Source organism: Protopterus annectens, chromosome 5.part0, assembly GCF_019279795.1.
Source record: "Protopterus annectens isolate FY-2018-M chromosome 5.part0, PAN1.0, whole genome shotgun sequence".
NCBI lineage: Eukaryota > Metazoa > Chordata > Ceratodontiformes > Protopteridae > Protopterus > Protopterus annectens.
The window spans coordinates 59,749,549-59,768,211 of record NC_056735.1 but is presented as its reverse complement, the minus strand read 5'-3'; the positions used below and the strand labels follow the sequence as shown (position 1 = coordinate 59,768,211).

General features: G+C 48.2%; 1 protein-coding gene across 4 annotated transcripts in view; it reads right to left on the bottom strand.

Moving 5' to 3' along the window:
* Positions 1–18,663, bottom strand: part of LOC122802489 (OX-2 membrane glycoprotein-like) — a 1,536,731-nt gene that overhangs the window by 1,051,062 nt on the left and 467,006 nt on the right. The gene's annotated exons all lie outside the window — the stretch shown is intronic.

The following is an 18,663-nucleotide window of genomic DNA, read 5'->3' as shown; positions in this document are numbered from 1 at the left end:
TCTTAGTCACTATTCCTCACATTAGGGTCAGAGTCCCCAGCTACTAAAATCCTGGATGGTCTCAGGAAAGGACATGCCGAAGAACCAGGGAGCCAAAGTAAGCCCTTCCTCTAGAAACCAAATCCAACTTATAGTGGGAGATAAATGTACGAGGTGAACACAACGTTGCTGCTGCACAAATGTCATCCAAAGATTGGCGTGCTATAAATGCAGCTGAAGTAGCCACTGCCCTAGTGGAATGAGCCTTTACTGGTCCAAACAAAGGAACACCACTCAAGGAATAAATGAAGGAAATGCATTGGGAGATCCAACAGGAAACAGTAAACTCTGACATTCCTTGGCCCTTTCTATTTGCAGAAAAGGCCACAAACAACTGGTCTGAACAATGAAAGGCCTTAGTTCTATGCAGACAGAAATGGAGCTGACGATGAACATCTAATGAGTGTAAAATATATTCTCCCTTACTGGAATAGTTAGGGAAGAAAACTGGAAGTTGGATACATTGATTGAGATTAGCATCTGAAGCCACCTTAGGCATAAAGGAGGGATTAGGCTTCAGAGCTACTCTGTCTTTATGGAATATTAAATAAGGCACCTTTAACAGTAAGAACCTGCAACTCATGCACTCTTTTAGCTGAAGTAACATCTACTAAAAGGGCAGTTTTCCAAGAAAGAAATTTTAGATCACAGGATGCAGCAGGTTCGAAGGGGGGTTTTGTTAATGATTGCACCAACAAGGAAAGGTCCCACGGGGGAGAAGGGTCCTTGATGGAGGGAAGTAACAGAAACACACCTTTCAAAAAGGCTTTGCAGAGCTGAGAAGAAAAGGTAGAGTCATTGCTAAGATAAAATTTGTAAATTGCTGCCAACTGAACCTTGAGCGTAGAAAAACTGGCCCCCTCCTCGAAGAGAGAGGTCAGGAAAAGAAGAATCTTAGGAATGGGAGCCGAAAAGGGATTGGTATTCCTATTCCTTGCCCAGATGTAGAATCTTTTCCACTTACTACTGTATACTTTCTTCATGGAAGATTTCTGGGAAGCAAGGATAATGTCCTTCACTGGAGAGGCTAGCCAGGACTTAGCCAAGATCACTGAAAGTGGACAAACCACGCTATCAGATGAAGGGTCTGCAGATTCAGGAGCAAAAGTAGTGAAGGATGGGATATCAGATCCTGAGATGTATGGAGTACCCAAGGAGGGTGCTTCAGATGAGACCATACAAGGGAGAATAACATTTGGTGAGGCCAGAAGGGGGCAATGAGGATCAACTGTGTCCTGAGGTGTCTGGCTTTCTGAAAAACTCTGGAAATTAATGGCAATGGGAGGAAAGCATACAGGAGACCAGGAGGCCAATTGTGAGCGAGTGTGTCCTCCCCCCTCTGGGTGGATCAATGCAAAGAAATTGCAGCACTTGTGATTGAGAGGGGGATCAAATGGATCCCAGTTCGGCTAATCCCACTGATGGAAAATCTGCTTCGTCACTACGGGATTCAGGGAACACTCATGAGGGGTCAGAATAGCCCTGCTCAGTTTGTCTGCCAGCACGTTGGATGCTCCAGGAATGTGTGTTGCAATAAGAAAGCGTCCCAAGAACATCGCCCATTTCCAAATCCTTATGGCCTCGCGACAAAACAGATAAGAACGTTTGCCCCCTTGCTTGTTTATGTACCATACAACAGCCATGTTGTCCGATAGAACTGCAATTGTTCCCAGAGGGAGGCAATCCTGAAAGGCTTGCAACGATAAAAGGACAGCTCATCTCCAGAATGTTTACGTGCAGCTCGGTCTCTGAGGGGGACCATGTCCCTTAGACAGTCTTTCCCTGGAAATGCCCCCCACACCCTAGGAAGGAAGCATCCATGGTGACAGTGTCCTTGGGAACTGGAGGGCAAAAGGACCTGCCTGCTAAGAGGTCCATGGAATGCCTCCACCACAACTGGAGTAAGGTGAATGGGGACCAACAGGGGATAAGATAGAGTGGACCACTGAACTGCTAGAGTCCACTGCAGTACTCTCAAGTAGTACCTTGCAAGTGGAACGAGATAAATGGCAGCTGCCATGGAGTCTAGGGCCTGAGGATGTGTGACATCGGAGGACATGTTTGCTCCAGAAGAACCTCAATGTGACAGTGTATAAGAAGTATTCGGCGGAGAGGAAGCACCATAATTTTCAACTGAGTGCCTATGAATTCCAATTGTTGTGTTGGAACAAAGGAAGATTTGGGCAGGTTTACTGTAGCCCCAACTGATCGAAGAGGAACAGCAGGAAACGTATGTTCTCCAGTAGTTGATGCTTTGTGGGGGCTGTAAGGACCCAATCATCTAGGTAGGGAAACACTTGGAGTCCCTGCAGCCTGAGATGAGCTGCCACTGCTGATATGCATATGGTGAATACCCAGGGGGCTGTGGTGAAGTCAAAGGGCAGAGTCCTGAACTGAAAATGATCAGCTCCCACACAAAAGCGGAGAACTCTTCTGGACTATCGATTTATCTTCATATGGTAGTACGTGTCCTGGAGATTCACTGAGCACATCCAGTCATTGGTGTGCAAAAGAGGCACAACTGACTACACAGTGACCATCCAAAATTTTAACTTCTTGACAAACAGATTCAGTAGACTGAGGTCCAGAATAGGATGCAAGTCCCCCATTCTCTTGGGTACTAAAAAGAAGCTGGAGTAAGTTCCGGATCCTCTCTGTCCTGCGGGGACTTTTTGGATAGCTCTTTTTTAAAGAAGGTTCAAGACCTCCTGGCAGGCCAACTCTCTATGACTGGGTGGCACATCTGGGAGAGTTCTGATCTTTGGTGGGTTTTCTGAAAAGGGAATGCAATAGCCCCTGGATATAATAGTTAGCACTCATTGAATGCTTGTGATATTTGCACAGGCTAAAGGGTGGAAGGTCAATCGACCCCGACTGCCTCCAGGGAGGGAGAGTTGAGCAACGCCTCAGGGATGTTGAAAATGTTTCTTATAGAAAGGCTCCCTGGAACCTTGATTCTTTGGGCCTCCTCTGCCTCTGGGGTGACATCTGCCATTGAAACCTCTCAATCATCCCCCTGGAAGAGGAATCATCTTGAACATCCTGATAGGAAGACTACGCCTTGCAGAACCATATTTTCGTATTCCCCTTTTGGGTATTCGAAAAGGACCTTGGGGGGGTAGAAAAATCTAATCCAGATAGCTGACAGAGTCTTTCCTACCTGTTCACTGTGGGTCAAAGTCTATTTAACGCTGGGTCCAAAGAGGGTGGAACCATCAAAGTTGGTGAATGCCGCCTTAAAGGCCTCTGCAAATCTGATTAGGCACAGGCAGGCACATCACCTGATGGCAATGCCTGTGCCCGCTGCCCATGAGGAACCTTCTGCCATGTTGGAGATGAACCTCATGGACAAACTGGCTACAGAAGTAACAGTGAACTCCATGAGGAAAGTTGAAAGCTCCTTAATTAAGTCCCTCTGGAGATGGGTGAAGTGGGTAAGATAGCAAAAACACAAACCAGTACTGGATAAAGTGTCTTTTAAGAAAAGTCCAATAGTATCCACTTAAAATACATCTAAAACCTGTATTCTTATACACTCATAGTTGATTGAATAATTAGAGCAATTAGCAAAAATCTATCACAGTCAACCATTGTTAAAGGTACATTGTTATAATAATAGTTTATATAAAAAACTATATATCAAGACTGTATATTTAATAAATATGATATATTTATAAAGCATAACTACTAGAATTAAGAATAAAAATTCTTTATAAAATACTAACGCTCAGCAGTAGTGATGTAGAATATAAAAAAATATATAAATCCGCTTGTGACCTATAGGAACATGACAAAAAACACAATATCACATATTTAACACTATTAAGTATGAAATGGCTAAAATAATAACTTGAATAGTGTATAAAAACAATAAAAACATTTTAATATATATATATATATATATATATATATATATATATATATATATATATATATGGACATTTACGTATATATGTTGGTGTATGGTGGTTATATTGATTCATTCGCTCTATAAATTTGGATATTAATGGCTATATGGTCTCCCTTTTAAAAAAAGGTTTCAGTGATATTTTATCATTAAGGCCATAGCCTCTATGTGCTTGTAGCCTTAATATCCATTTATTTTCCTTTTCTTCAGTAAAATTCTTTATATCACCAAGCCTATCTGTTTTATTGATTAATTCAAGTACTTGAAAAGTAAATTTATGTTTAGATCCTAGACTCAATACATGTCTGGCTAGAGCATTCCTGTCATCCTCTCTATTTATAACATACATATGCTCTCTAATTCTTTCCCGTAATGTTCTATTAGTTTTACCTACGTAAAATGATTTGCATGATGAACATTTTGCTAAGCATATCAAGTCCCTGGATCTACAATCTGCATATCTATCAAACTTGAAATTATTGCCATTGTCAGGATGTGTGAAGCCATTCTTTTTTCCTACGTAAAATGATTTGCATGATGAGCATTTTGCTAAGTATATCAAGTCCCTAGAGCTACAATCTGCATATCTATCAAACTTGAAATTATTGCCATTGTCAGGATGTGTGAAGCCATTCTCTTTTGTTATATAGCTACATTGATTACAGTGTCTGCAAGGAAACGTACCTTTCCTTTGTATTAAAGGGGCTGTTTTTGTATTATTTTCATAACATAGTAGCCTCTTCAGGGATTTCATGTTCTTATAAGTAATATCAGGCTTATCCCCTATAATATATTTTAGCCTCTCATCTACCAATAACATTCGCCAATTATTAGTTAGAACATTTCTAATAGTATTATTCCTGTTTGTAAAAGGTATCACTATTCTATTATTAACTCCGGGTCTCTGCATGGTTCTCCAACGAGGTCCTCCATCTCCTCTCGATCGTCCAGGAGTGTTTTCCCTGTAGATGTGGACTGGATGATGCAGTCCTTTTTAAAGGCTCAAATCAGGTTGGGGCTACTGGCTTCCCCAGCCCACAGGCTCAGGGAAACCATCTCCCACTTCCCACGTATCCCCTCATCCAGCCTCCAGATTGGATTCTCAGGGACTGGTGTGCAGTGTGGAGGCGGTGGGGGTTATGGGCCCCATTTTGGTTCCTACCCCATCGGGATCAGTGACTGGTTCTGTTCCTAAACCCCCAGGGCAGGTGGTCCCTCCAGTCCAAGCTGTGGCCCCGGAGTCTGTTGGGGTGGGTTCAGGTCTGGCTTTTTGGACCATTCTCTACCTCTTGGTGCTTTGGCACTTTACCACTCTGGCCCGGCGCTGTTCGGAGGGGTGGGGGGTCTGGCGGGGTCTGCTCCTTCTTCTGCTGTGGTGTTATCAGCAGGAGAGGGGATGGGGCCTCGTCCTGTTCCTCTGCATTCTGGGCAGCGAAAAGATCCCTTTCCATTGTCAGAGTCGCCTCCTCCACTCACGGTCATCCTTCCCAGCCCTAGTACTTCAGCGGACCCATTCTTCTTGCTCCTGGTTAGCCCATCCGGACTAGCCTCCAGGGGGATCCTCCCCCATAGGGGCCCCCCTCCTCTTCTGAGTCTTCCCCGCAGCCTCCGGTGGAGGAAGCTCCTCAGAAGAGGACCTGTAAGAGGAGACATCTGGACTCCCCTATGGAGTTCCTAACCGAGGACATGGATGCTGATGAGGGGGATGGGTCCCCAAGGTCTTCGCCCAAAGATGTTTCCTTTGGAGGAGCAGAGTTCTCTGTCCATCCTCCCAGTTGTGAATCAAGAGCCCTGGACAGATTCAAAAAGTGGGTGTTTGCTTCGGCTTCCTTTAGACTGCGAGCCTTGAACTATCTTACCCACTTCCCGGAGAGTGAGCTTTGCATGGAGGGGTAAACATCTGCTCTCCACCCAAAGACTCAAATGGAAATTCCTCCACAATAATCCTACATGGTTCCCGGATCCAACCATCTCGGTGCCCAGTATAATAAAGGATCTGAGGAAACAGGTCTCAAAACCCTCAGATCTGAGATGGTTGGCTCTATGGCAAGAGTACCCTTTATCGGATCTAAAAGGCTTCAAAACTGGAACCTTAGATCCGGGGGTCGAAATCAAAACTGTTGGATCCGAAGACCTGCAGCCCGAGGCCTTGGATCCAGGAGTAGACTCATAGAAGCTCTGGGATCCAAGGCTCTCAGATCAGATACCACACCGTCTGCATTCAAATCTGAAGACCTGGGATCTAACAGCCTGGCCCACTTGGACGGAGCCTCCTCCAAGGAAACAGATGAGAAGGGAACCTTTTTCTTTGCTCCAGAGAAGCCTGATTTGGTCGGTGTTTCAATGACCAAAGAGCCCCCTTTGACAAAGCCTTTAATTAAAAGCTTTTTTTCGGCAGTCAACCAAAGCTCTAGAGGTGAAAGCGGTGCAAATGCCACATTTAACCTCCAGATGGCTGCCGCCAAGGCAATAGAAGCACTCCTTGTGTGAGTCGGAGACAGGCATCTTCCGACCACAGGAGGAGCACCTCTAAACTCTACGGGTTTCTCCGGCATGGAGAAAGCCAAGCAAACAAAGCTGAGGGAACAATCCAAAATTAGAAGTTATGTACTCACCATAACGTTCCATCTGAGTAGGTGACTTCATTCGGATGCAACCTGTGGGTATCGGATCCGACCTCGGATCCGAGCCGGCAATTCAAAAGCTTAGGCTCCGAGCTCCTAGCTCCTCCCTCTTACCCATAACCCCTTGCCAAGCCCTGATTGACCTCAGATTGAGTTTGCCTCAAAATACTGACAACAGTACACTAAAACAGCATAAATACTCGCTCTATAGAGGTCAGGGGGATGGAGGGGGGGATGGTTGCATTCGAATGAAGTCACCTACTCAGATGGAACGTTATGGTGAGTACATAACTTCTAAATCTGAAGTAGGCAGACTTCATTCGTCTGCAACCTGTGGGACAGAGTCCCTAGCTACCTGAATCTTGGGCGTCATGGAAGGATGTTTCGGAGCACCACTGAGCCAAAGGATGCTCTTCCTCTAGAAACAACATCCACCTTGTAATGAGAAATAAAAGTATGAGGCGAGGCCCAAGTAGCTGCCGCAGATATCATCCAATGATACACGGGACTTAAAGGCGGCTGGCGTGGAAACTGCCCTAGTAGAATGAGCCGTAACCCTCTGAGGAGCAGGTCTACCTGAAGTGTCATATGCCTGCAGAATACAATTAGCAATCCACTTAGATAGTGTGACTTTAGATACTGCTTTACCTAGAGCAAATTTAGCAAAGGAGACGAACAGCTGATCTGATTTCCTGTGACCAGCTGTTCTGTTAATATAAAAACGTAATTGTCTATGAACATCCAAGGAATGCAATTTGTATTCTCCTTTGTTTGAGTACTTGGGAAAAAACACAGGTAAATTGATTGACTGGTTAATATTAGATTCAGAAGAGACCTTCGGAAGAAAAGATGGATTGGTCCTGAGGCACACCCTATCAGGGAAGAAAGAAAGGTAAGGCGGCTTGACGCATAGAGCCTGAAGCTCAGACACTCTTCTGGCTGAAGTGATAGCTACCAGGAAGGCAGTCTTCCAGGAAAGGTACTTTAAATCTGTAGAAGCTGCAGGCTCGAAGGGAGGAGCAGTAAGGGCTTGCAGAACTAAAGACAAGTCCCAAGGTGGTACAACCTCCTTGACTGGAGGCCTCAACAAAAAAATTCCTTTGAGAAATGTTTTGCATAATTTCGCCGTCATGAGGGGAGCTGTCTCATGACCAATGTGATAATGCGAGATAGCTGCCAATTGTACCTTAATCGTGGAAGAACTAGCCCCTTGATGAAAGAGGTCTGTTAGAAAATCCAGCACCGCTGACATAGGTGCCGAGAAAGGATCCAAAGTTCTCTGTACTGCCCAAATAGAGAATCTCTTCCATTTACTCCGATAAACCTGCCTGGTGGAAGGTTTATGAGCTGCCACTAAGATGGCCTTGACCGGTGATGAGATACCGGGAGTCCTAATCAAGGATGGAACTGGAGCAGCCAAGCTGTCAACTTCAGGGTCCGCAGATTGGGAACCGACATTCCCAGAGGGTGGGAGATGAGATCCGAAATTGGATCCAGAATCCAGGGTGGATTGATTTTGTGAGACCATACGAAGGGGAACCAAGGTTGTCGAGGCCAGAACGGGGCAATGAGAATCATTCTGCTCCCCAAACTGTTGGCTTTCTGCAGAAGCCTCTGCATCAGAGGAAGTGGAGGGTAGGCATAAAGGAGACCGGGAGGCCAAGCATGCACCAGAGCATCTCGGGAACTCCTGGTGGGGAAGCAGAGCGAAGAAATTGTCGCATTTGGCGTTTGAGGGAGAGGCAAAAGATCGCAACAGGGTTGCCCCAAGCGGCAAAAACTTCTTCGCTACTTGAGGATTGAGAGACCACTCGTGTGGAGAAAGGATGGTGCGACTGAGCTTGTCCGCAAGGATGTTGGACTTTCCCGGAATGTGCGTTGCTACCAGAAAGCGTTTGGTGGAAATTGCCCATTCCCAGACTCTCATGGCCTCTCGACAAAGGGGTAAGACCTGGTTCCTCCCTGTTTGTTGATATACCAGACTACCGACATGTTGTCTGTCTGAATCGCAATAGTCCCTGAAGGAAGAACGTGGTGAAGTGCTTGCAACGCTAGGAGCACCGCCCTCATTTCCAGGACATTTATATGCAATGACGTCTCTGTGGGATTCCACGTGCCTTGGACAATCTTTCCCGCAGAATGCCCCCCCCACCCGAGGCAAGAAGCGTCCGTGGTCACTGTGGCTCGGGGAAATGCAGCGCAAAAAGGTCTCCCTGCCAGGGGCTCCGGAGAAAGAAGCCACCAAAGAAGGGAGTCCCTGCACGCCCTGCTGACCGCAATCGGAGCGTTTAGAGAGGAACAAAGAGGGGACCACTGAACCTGAAGGGTCCATTGAAGAACCCGCATGCGTAAACGAGCATGAATGAGAAGCGGAATAGCTGCCGCCATAGAACCTAGGGCCCTCAGGACCGAAGCTGCAGTTGGAGATGGTTGCAGGATCGCTGTCACATGACACTTCAGGTTGGCAATTCTGTCTGGAGTGAGGAAGGCTCGCATTGATCTGGTGTTTAGTCTTCCTCCTGTGAAATCTATAGCTTGTGTGGGGTGCAGTAAAGATTTCTCCCAGTTGATCGTGATGCCCAGCCTTGGTGCTAGTTGAAGAAAGTAATCCCTGGCTGAGCACAGAAGATGCCTTGATGATGCCGTCAGGAGCCAGTCGTCCAGGTACGGAAAGACCTGTAATCCCTGGAGCCTCAGGTGGGCCGCTACCACCGCTAGCACCTTGGTAAACACCCTGGGGGCTGAGGTGAGACCAAAGGGGAGGACCCTGAACTGATAATGACTGGCTCCCAGCCGGAAGCGAAGAAACCTCCTGGATCGTCTGTCCATCCGAATGTGGTAGTACAGCGTCCTTGAGGTCGATGGAGCACATCCAGTCGTTCTCCCTCAAGAGGGAAGTATAGATTGCAGGGTGACCATCCGGAACTTTTGCTTGGTTACTGACAGGTTCAGCTGGGAAAGGTCTAAGATTGGTCTTAAGTCCCCGTCTTCTTTGGCACCAAAAGAACCTGGAGTAAAACCCTAATCCGGTTTGATCTCGGGGACGCTGGATAGCTCTTTTTTCTAGCAGCTGTTCGATTTGACAGCTGCCGCCTTTGGTCGGGTGGAACATCTGGGAGGCTGCGAGATTTGGGAACCTTGAATAGGGAATTGAATATCCTCTGGATATGACACGAAGCACCCAACTGTCTGTTGTTATGGACTCCCAAGAAGTCAGGTGCCTCGAAACCGCCCCGACTGCCTCCAGAGACGGACAGCCGGGCAACCCTTCAGGGCTGCTGCGTGGGTCTATCAGAGAAAGGTTCTCTGGACCCAAAGTTGCCAGGAGCCCCTGCCTCTAGCACGACCTCCCGTCCTCCTCTGCCACGGAAGGACTGGTTATCCGGAGCAGGTTGGGACTGCTGCGACTTCGGAACCACATCTTCTTCTGTCCCTTTTGGTTCTTAGAGAAGGACCTCTGGGGAGCTGAGAAGCGGACTCCGACGGCAGACAGCGTCTTCCGTCCTTTTCGCTCTGGACTAATGTCTCATGAACAGTCTTGCCAAACAAGGCAGAACCATCGAAGGGGCATTCGAAGGTCGCCTTGAAGGGCTCTGCAAAATCACAATGGCGGAGCCAGGCCTGTCACCTCATGACTAGGCCTGCTCCGCTGGCTCTAGCGGCTCCCTCAGTAGCATGAGAAAGCAGCCGCATAGATGTATTGGAAACTGATCTGAGAGTGGCCATTCGGGTGGAGTATACCTGTTTATCCTCACTCGAGATGGACTCCGGGGGAGATGCAGTATATTCTTTAATCAGATCCCGCTGCATCCTAATGACATGTGCCATGTAGTTCAGCGCTCTCAAGGAGAAGGTTGCTGAACTAAAAACTCGCTTCCCAATGCGATCCATCGAGCGGGACTCCTTGCCCGGAGGATGCATGGAGGGACTCTCCTGGGCTAATTCCCTCTTCGTGGCTGCAGCCATCATCATCATGGCATCTACTGGGGGACCCTTACTCCAGTGGGTGCGGTCCGACGGAGGGGAAAGAATGCGGTCCGGGCGCTTAGGGATAGGCTCAATGGTGTCCGGATCCTTCCACGCCCTGATGGAAATAAGATCCACCAGGGGGTCAGCAGGAGGGGACACCCAAGAGGTAGAAGGGCCCGCCTCGAATGCCTCCAAGAACACAGACTCGTCCGAAGAAGCCTTGGGGGCAGACCACCCCCCCTGATCCTTAACATCTCCATGATGTCTCCAAATGAGACGTCCTCAGGGGTGACCTAGGGAGCCTTCCCTTCATCCAAGTCTGTGTCTTCAGTGACGGACTCGGGGAGTCCATGTGCCTCCTTTGCACTTACGCTTCCGAGGTACTTCATCGGGGGCTGTCCGAGAGTACTCTTCAGCAGTTGGATGTTCCAAGGGAACCACTTGGGACATCGAGGCGGGCTGTCCCTGGGACCGGCTGGTGGGGCCTGGCCCAACTGCAAGGGAGTGCGGGATGGAGCCGTGGCAGGGACCGGGGTCCGGATGTCCTCAACAGTGCCCTTTCCACTACGTCAAAGCCGAGGGGAGCCAGCTTCTCTAAGCCCGAGCCGACCCCACTCGGATCCGGCGCGGATCGGAGTCGGAGCGAAACCGTCGGATCCGAGACCGGTGCGCTCCGACCTGGGCGGGCGAAGACACACCAGCTCCCTCGGATCCGAGGCTCGGCCCTCGGCTCCGAGAGGTCGGGTCCGAAGTACCCGAAGCACTCAAGGGATGGGACGGATCCGAGGTGCGCCGGACCCATCGGATCCGACCCACCCCGGATCCAAATCTGCCCGGCGCCGACAGCTCGAACCCGTGGTATGGGTGGAGAAGGAGCCAAGGGGCGAAAAGGGGTCGAAGCCCCTCCCGGATGGGGGGGCTAGGAGCACTCCCATTTGCATTTGGGCCTGGATGAATTTCCTCATCATCCGGTCCATATCAGCTTCACTCATTGAAAAGGTTGACCTGGTGGAGGCCACCGAAGCGGACCTAGAGAGCCGCCTCGGAGACCTCCTAGAAGGGCTAGCCTCCTCCTCCTCGGGTGCAGGAGAGAACCGAGGGAGTGGAGCCGAGGAGGAGGAAAGCTAGAAGGCACAGGGGAGGCCCGCTTAGATGGAGGAGCCGAACTGGAAGTTTCGGCTCTCCGCTTGTGGTGCCTCTCCCTGTGCCTCTCCTTCTTCTCTCTCTCCCTAGAGGATTCCTTCCCCTCCGGCAACTTAGAGGGAGGTTGAGTCCCAGCCGGAGGGGGAGAACCCACAGCAACAGGTTGCTGAGTGGAAGGGCAGAGGCGGCGGTATCTGGAGGTAAAAGACCCGCCAGCACCAGCTTCGACCTCCGCTCCCTCAAAGCCCGGGGGTTGAACCCTGCACAAATGGTACAACCAGATGACAGGTGTTCAACCCCCAAGCATTCTTGACCCGAGTGTGGCCATCCGCTGGGGACAGCTTATGGCCACACTCGGTATCGAAAACAGCCTTATGGGCTTCAGACATCACAACCCTAAGGCCTAACACAAAACACACACAAACAAACTACATAAAACCGAGAAAATTAAATAAAAGAGAGAGGAAAGCCTAAACACACTCAACACTAACTATATCAACAACAAAAATAGAGATTTTTAAAACTTTTTCTGTCAAAAATTCTTATCTGATCTTCAACAAACGCCAGGAGCTCTGGAATCCGTAGCTACTTGAAAAGCGGCAAACGAAATCTGAGGTCAGTCAGGGCTTGGCAAGGAGTTATGGCTAAGAGGGAGGAGCTAGGAGCTCGGAGCCTAAGCTTTTGAATTGCCGGCTCGGATCCGAGGTCGGATCCGATACCCACAGGTTGCAGACGAATGAAGTCTGCCTACTTCAGATACACTGTTAGAGACACGGTCCAAGGTCTAAGCACCACAAAATCCGTCCAAGCACACAACTTAAAAATGAACTTAACAACCAGAAACAGTAACCAAATTTCGGAAATAAAACCCAGAGCCCAAAAGGGCGCCAAACAGATAAAGTTCAAAAACGGAAGGGGAATAGGAAGGGAAATGAACTGCTGAACAAGCAGAACCCTACAAGGAAGGGAAATCTGAAGAAACAGCAGAAAAAGAAACCCAAATAAAACTACCTCAATTACAAAACCACGAGGAGCTGAGTGAACTGCACCTGACTAGCAAAAACGGCAAACAAGAAAAGAAACCCAAATAAAACTACCTCAATTACAAAACCACGAGGAGCTGAGTGAACTGCACCTGACTAGCAAAAACGGCAAACAAGATCTGAGGGGGTTAGAGGGCAGCAGAGCATTATGGGAGGGGAGGAGATTGAGCTAAGCTGTTTTCTAAAGTATGCCAGCTCAGATCCAGTGTCAGATCCAAGACCCTAACGTAAGGAATGGTGACTAAGATAACATCAGATCTAAAGAATAAAGCTTTAATGAGAAATATTTTAAAGCCACATTAAGTGACGCTATACTCGTTCAGAGGATCATCGTGCTCTTGATTTTGAATGAAGCAATCTCGTTACTCAGCAAATTATTTTACAGCTCAATGTCAAGAGGGGCTTTCCTGGTTAACCTGTCTTTCAGAAGACCACCAGTTAATTTAGATGCTGGCTGTGACTGGGTATGGGTGATGTGGGATGAACTCAGAAAGATGGCCTCCGAACCTATAAACAAAGACTGTATAAACAGAATGGGTCTGGCTGGAGCACTGTAATATGTTGTTCATTACAAGAAGATGCCTTATATGTAGTTAGTAAATAAAACCCTCCTAAATAGTTTACTGATCTAACTCTGGTGAACATTAATAAACACCAAAAAATAGAAGTTATGTCCTTACCATAACGTTCCATGTGGAGTGTTCATCTCGCCTTTGTTCTTACACATGGGTTCGGAGCCGATCCTCGGCTCCGTGTCGCTGCAAGCTCTGCATCGAGAAGAAGCTCGAGACAACCTAATACCCACAATCCCCCTCTGCCTTTACCTCAGATCTAGTTTGCAAGCAAACCAGCAGTCAGAGAGAGAAACACTCATGCCAATATCACATATGCACAGAAACTAAGAGTCTATATATATATACATATATATATATGTATACATGCCAACTATATACACAACAACTGCAATGCAGAAGCAGAATGCCCCAGACCAGGCACCAAACTGAACGTTCTTCCTAAGGGTGGGAGGGTGGTAATGTAAGAACAAAGGCGAGATGAACACTCCACATGGAACGTTATGGTAAGGACATAACTTCTATATGTGATAGTGTTCAATCTCGCCGTTTGTTCTTACACATGGGTAGCGTCCCTAGCTCCTTGTTCCTGAGGAACTCACGGAAGGACGTTCTTGAGCACAGTGGAACCAAAGGTTGCCCTGTCCCTAGAAACCTTGTCTACCTTATAATGAGAAATGAATGTATGTGGTTTAGACCAAGTAGCAGCCGCACAAATAGCATCTAGTGGTAGGCGAGCTGCATGAGCCAGGGATGTAGACACTGACCTTGTGGAATGTCCTTTGGGTTTGTGCAAAAGAGTTTGATCTGTAGAATCATAGACATAGATGATACAATCAGTTAACCACTTAGAAAGAGTTCTTTTAGTAACCGCTACTCCTTTTCTGTTATCAGCAAAGGCTACAAAAAGTTGATCAGATTTCCTGTGATCTTTTGTTCTATCCAAGTAAAACCTTAGTTGTCTGTGGACATCTAATTTGTGCAACATATACTCCATTTTATTGGAGTGATTCTTGAAGAAAGTGGGTAATTCAATGGACTGGTTAATATTGTTAATAGAAAAAATTTTAGGAAGGAAGGATGAATTAGTGCAAAGAGAAACTCTGTCAGAGTGAAAGATCAAATAAGGGTGTTTAATGGAGAGAGCTTGAAGTTCAGATACTCTCCTAGCGGATGTAATGGCTACTAAAAAGAGAGTCTTCCACGACAAAAATTTTAATGGGCAAGAGGAGGCTGGTTCAAAGGGGGGCAGCATCAATTTAGATAATAATAAGTTTAGACTCCAAGGTGACGTAGGAGATCTAATTGGTGGTCTAATATGAAAAGACCCTTTTAAAAAGGCTTTACAAAGTCTGTGGGCCATAACTGGAGCCCCACATTCTTCCACATGGAAATTAGAAATGGCAGCCAATTGAACTCTTAATGTGGCAGGAGAAGCACCCTGATGGAACAATTCTGTTAAAAACTCTAACATTTTATTCAAAGGAGCTATAACAGGGTCCACTTGCTGTGTATTCGCCCAGAATACAAAGCGCTTCCATTTACTAGTATATGTTTTAGTAGTGGAAGCTTTATGAGAAGCCACTAATATATTTTGAACTGCAGGCGAAAGAAGATCAGACCTGGCTAAGTTGGGAATTGGAGCAGCCAAGCTGCTAGATGGAGGGACAAGAGCAAGGGGTGGGGAGCCCCTGACGAGTGAGTCAATAGATCTGGCTCTGGGTCCAGAGTCCAGGGTCCCCGAATGCAGTGTGTCATGAGGAAGGGGAACCAAATTTGACGAGACCAGAATGGGGCAATGAGGATTATTGTCCTGTGTAGGTTGTTGGCTTTCTGGAGAAACTTTGAGATCAGGGGGAAGGGAGGAAATGCGTACAGGAGACCCAGGGGCCAATCGTGAATCAGTGCGTCCCTGGGGACTTCCCCTGGAGGAGGTAGTAGGGCAAAGTAGCTCCTGCATTTGGCGTTCATTGGAGATGCAAACAGATCGCAGGAAGGCTGGCCCCACGTGCGAAAAATCTTTTTCGCAACTGACTGTTTTAGGGACCACTCGTGCGGTAACAGTTTTGGTCTGCTCAGCCTGTCGACTATGACGTTGGATGACCTCGGGAAGTGCGTTACTATCAGAAAGCGACCCGTGGACTCCGCCCATTGCCAGATTCTCATGGCCTCTCTGCATAGCTGATAGGACTTGGTTCCCCCTTGCTTGTTTATGTACCAGACTACAGACATGTTGTCCGTCTGAACTGCAATAGTTCCCAGAGGAAGAAGGGGAGCAAAGTGTTGCAACGCTAGAAACACTGCCCTCAACTCTAGAACATTGATGTGCAGATTGTACTCTAAATTGGTCCATTCGCCTTGGACTGTCTGTCCCTGAAAGATGCCCCCCCACCCTATCAGGGAAGCGTCCGTGGTCACCGTAGCTGTCGGAGTGGGTAGCACAAATGGTCTTCCCTTGGAAAGGTTGCAAGTCTGAAGCCACCAGTGTAGGTGTGATTTGCATGTGTTTTAAGAATCTCGTGTGTCAGAGGTAGTTGTTGGAACGACCATTGTGCAAACAGTAGCCATTGTAGGACTCTCGTGTGCAGTCTTCCCAAGGGTATTGCAATAAGAGAAGCTGACATGAGTCCCAAAACCTTCAGTACTAGTTTTGCTGGGGATTTCCTGGACAAAAGAAGAAGACGTATGTGAGTCTGAAGTGAAAGTATCCTTTCTGGAGGAAGTCTTAGAATTAACTGATGTGTATCTAATTCCGCTCCTATGAATAAGATACGCTGTGATGGCTGCAGTAAGGATTTTTCGAAGTTTACGGAAATTCCGAGGTGAATACACAGTTGAAGAGTGTAGTCTCTGGCCTGTACTAGTTGACGCTGGGTGGTGGCAGAAAGGAGCCAGTCGTCCAGATACGGGAACACCTGGAATCCTAGGCGTCTCAAGTGAGACGCTACCACTGCCATGCATTTGGTGAAGACCCTGGGGGCTGAGGTCAGACCAAAGAGCAGGGCTCGAAACTGAAAGTGACTGGCACCCAGCCGGAAGCGCAAATGATCTCTGGATGCCCTGGCCATTTTGATGTGGTAGTATGCATCCTTCAGATCTATTGAGCACATCCAGTCGTCCTTCTGTAAGAATGGAAGGATCGATTGAAGCGTGACCATTCGGAACTTTTCTTTCTTGACGAAGGTATTGAGGTAGCTTAGGTCCAGAATGGGCCTCCAGTCCCCTGTTTTCTTTGGAACTAAAAAGAACCTTGAGTAAGTTCCGAATCCTCTTTGGTCCGCTGGGACTGGTTGGATGACTCTTTTTTCTAGCAGCTTTGAAATTTCTATAGCTGCTGGCTCTCGCAGATGGGGCGGCACATCTGGGAGTCTTTTCTTTGGAATGGGATAGGATAGAAATGGTATATTGTAACCTCTGGTAACCACGCTTTTTACCCACTTGTCTGTAGTTATGTTTTGCCAGGCCTGAGGGTATAAAGCTAAGCGACCCCCGACTGCCTCCAGAGCAGGACAGTCGGGCCTCCTCTCAGGAGTGCTGGAAAGGTTTACCAGGGAGTGTATCCCTGTCACCTTGATTCTGCGGACCCCTCTGCCGCCAGGGCGGCATCTTCCACCTCTGCCCCTCCTCTGCCTCTAGAAGGGGCATCACCCTGTGTGCCTGGGAAAGATCCTTGGGGTTTTCGAAACCACATTTTTCCACCACGTTGCCCTTTGGGGTACGGTCTGGATGGGGTGGAAAACGGACTCCGACAGCAGACAGAGTCTTTCCCTCCTGCTCACACCGGGTAAGGGTCTCCTTTACTTTGGGGCCAAAAAGAGTGGCACCGTCAAATGGGGCGTTAGTAAAGGAAGACTTGAAGGCTTCTGCAAATGAACATAAGCGCATCCAGGATTGTCTGCGAAGAGCAATCGCTGAAGCTGCTGCCCTACTCGAACCTTCGGCTGCGTAGGAGATCAGCCTCATGGACGAGTTCACAATGGATGTAAGGGTATTAAGTTGCGCTGTCACTTTCTCTGAGACAGCAGCATCTGTAGTACCCTGGAGGGTATCTCCCAACTCTTTGACTAGATCCCTCTGTAGTCGTGTAAAGTGGGTCAAGTAGTTCAGGGATCGCATGGAAAAGGCCGCTGAACTAAAAATGTGCTTCCCATACCTGTCCATAGTCCTAGAATCTTTATTAGGGGGATGGACAGATGAGGAAGATTCCGACATCTCCTTTTTCGTGGCCGCTGCCACCACCATAGCGTCCACTGGAACTCCTTTTGTTAAGTAAGACTTGTCCTGGGGTGCAGTGATATACTTATTAGGCTTCCTAGGGACTGGTTCCACTGTGTCAGGAGCCTCCCACGCCCTTCGAGCAATAAGTTCCATTAATTCATCGAAGGGCAGAGTGACCCAGGAGGAGGAAGGGCAAGCACCAAATGCCTTCAGCAATACTGACTCATCCTCAGAAGGGGGGAGGGACTGCCAGTCACCTCTCTGTTTCAGGATCTCCAATATGTCAGAAAAAGAGACATCTTCTGAAGGTGACTTAGGGGACCCTTCTGACTCATCCAAGTCAGTATCGGATGTCAAAGATTCTTGTGGAGAATCTAAGTGTCTCCTCTTACACAATCTTTTCCTAGGGACTTCTTCGTGGGGAGCATCCGAAGAAGCCTCCGAGGAAGAGGGGGCACCCTCCAGGGGTGGCTGAGACACCGGTGCTCGGCGCTTGGATGTAGCCGTGGGTGCAGAGGAGGATAACGGCCCTTTATGGGGAGGAGAGGTTGCTTCTACTGATGTGGTTGTCTGGGTAGACAACACCTTCCTCATGAGATCGAAGGCCCCCGGGTCCCAGTCGAAGAATCTCCCAGTTCGAAGAAATAGGAAGAATCCCGAGACAGGCACCAAGGCATCGACCCGAGGGCGGAGCCGAATCGATCCGCCGAGGCCCGAGGGAAGAGTCGGAACCGAAACGTCGGTTCGACTCTCGGCCCCGGAACCAAGGACAGATCGTCGGCTCCGAGACTCCAGTACCGGATCCGACGGAGTCGAGGTGAGAGGAACAGACCGAGAAGAGGACGGTTCTGGACCAGAGGGCTCCACAATCAGTAGATCAACCTCTTCCGGCTCCAAAGACTGGACAGGTCTCAGAGGAGGAATGGATGGAGACAATGGGAGGCCTTCAAGTTTCGACACCAACTGGGTGGAAACCGAAATAAGTTTGGATAGGGCCGAATGCTCCAATAACTTCTGCACCACACGATCCACATCGACATCTGAGAGCTTAGAAGAAGAACGGGTCGAAGGAACCGAAGACGGAGCCGACCTCAACAGTGTCGAGGGAGGGAGCTCCATCACCGGTTCCAAGACTCGAGGCTCGGGAA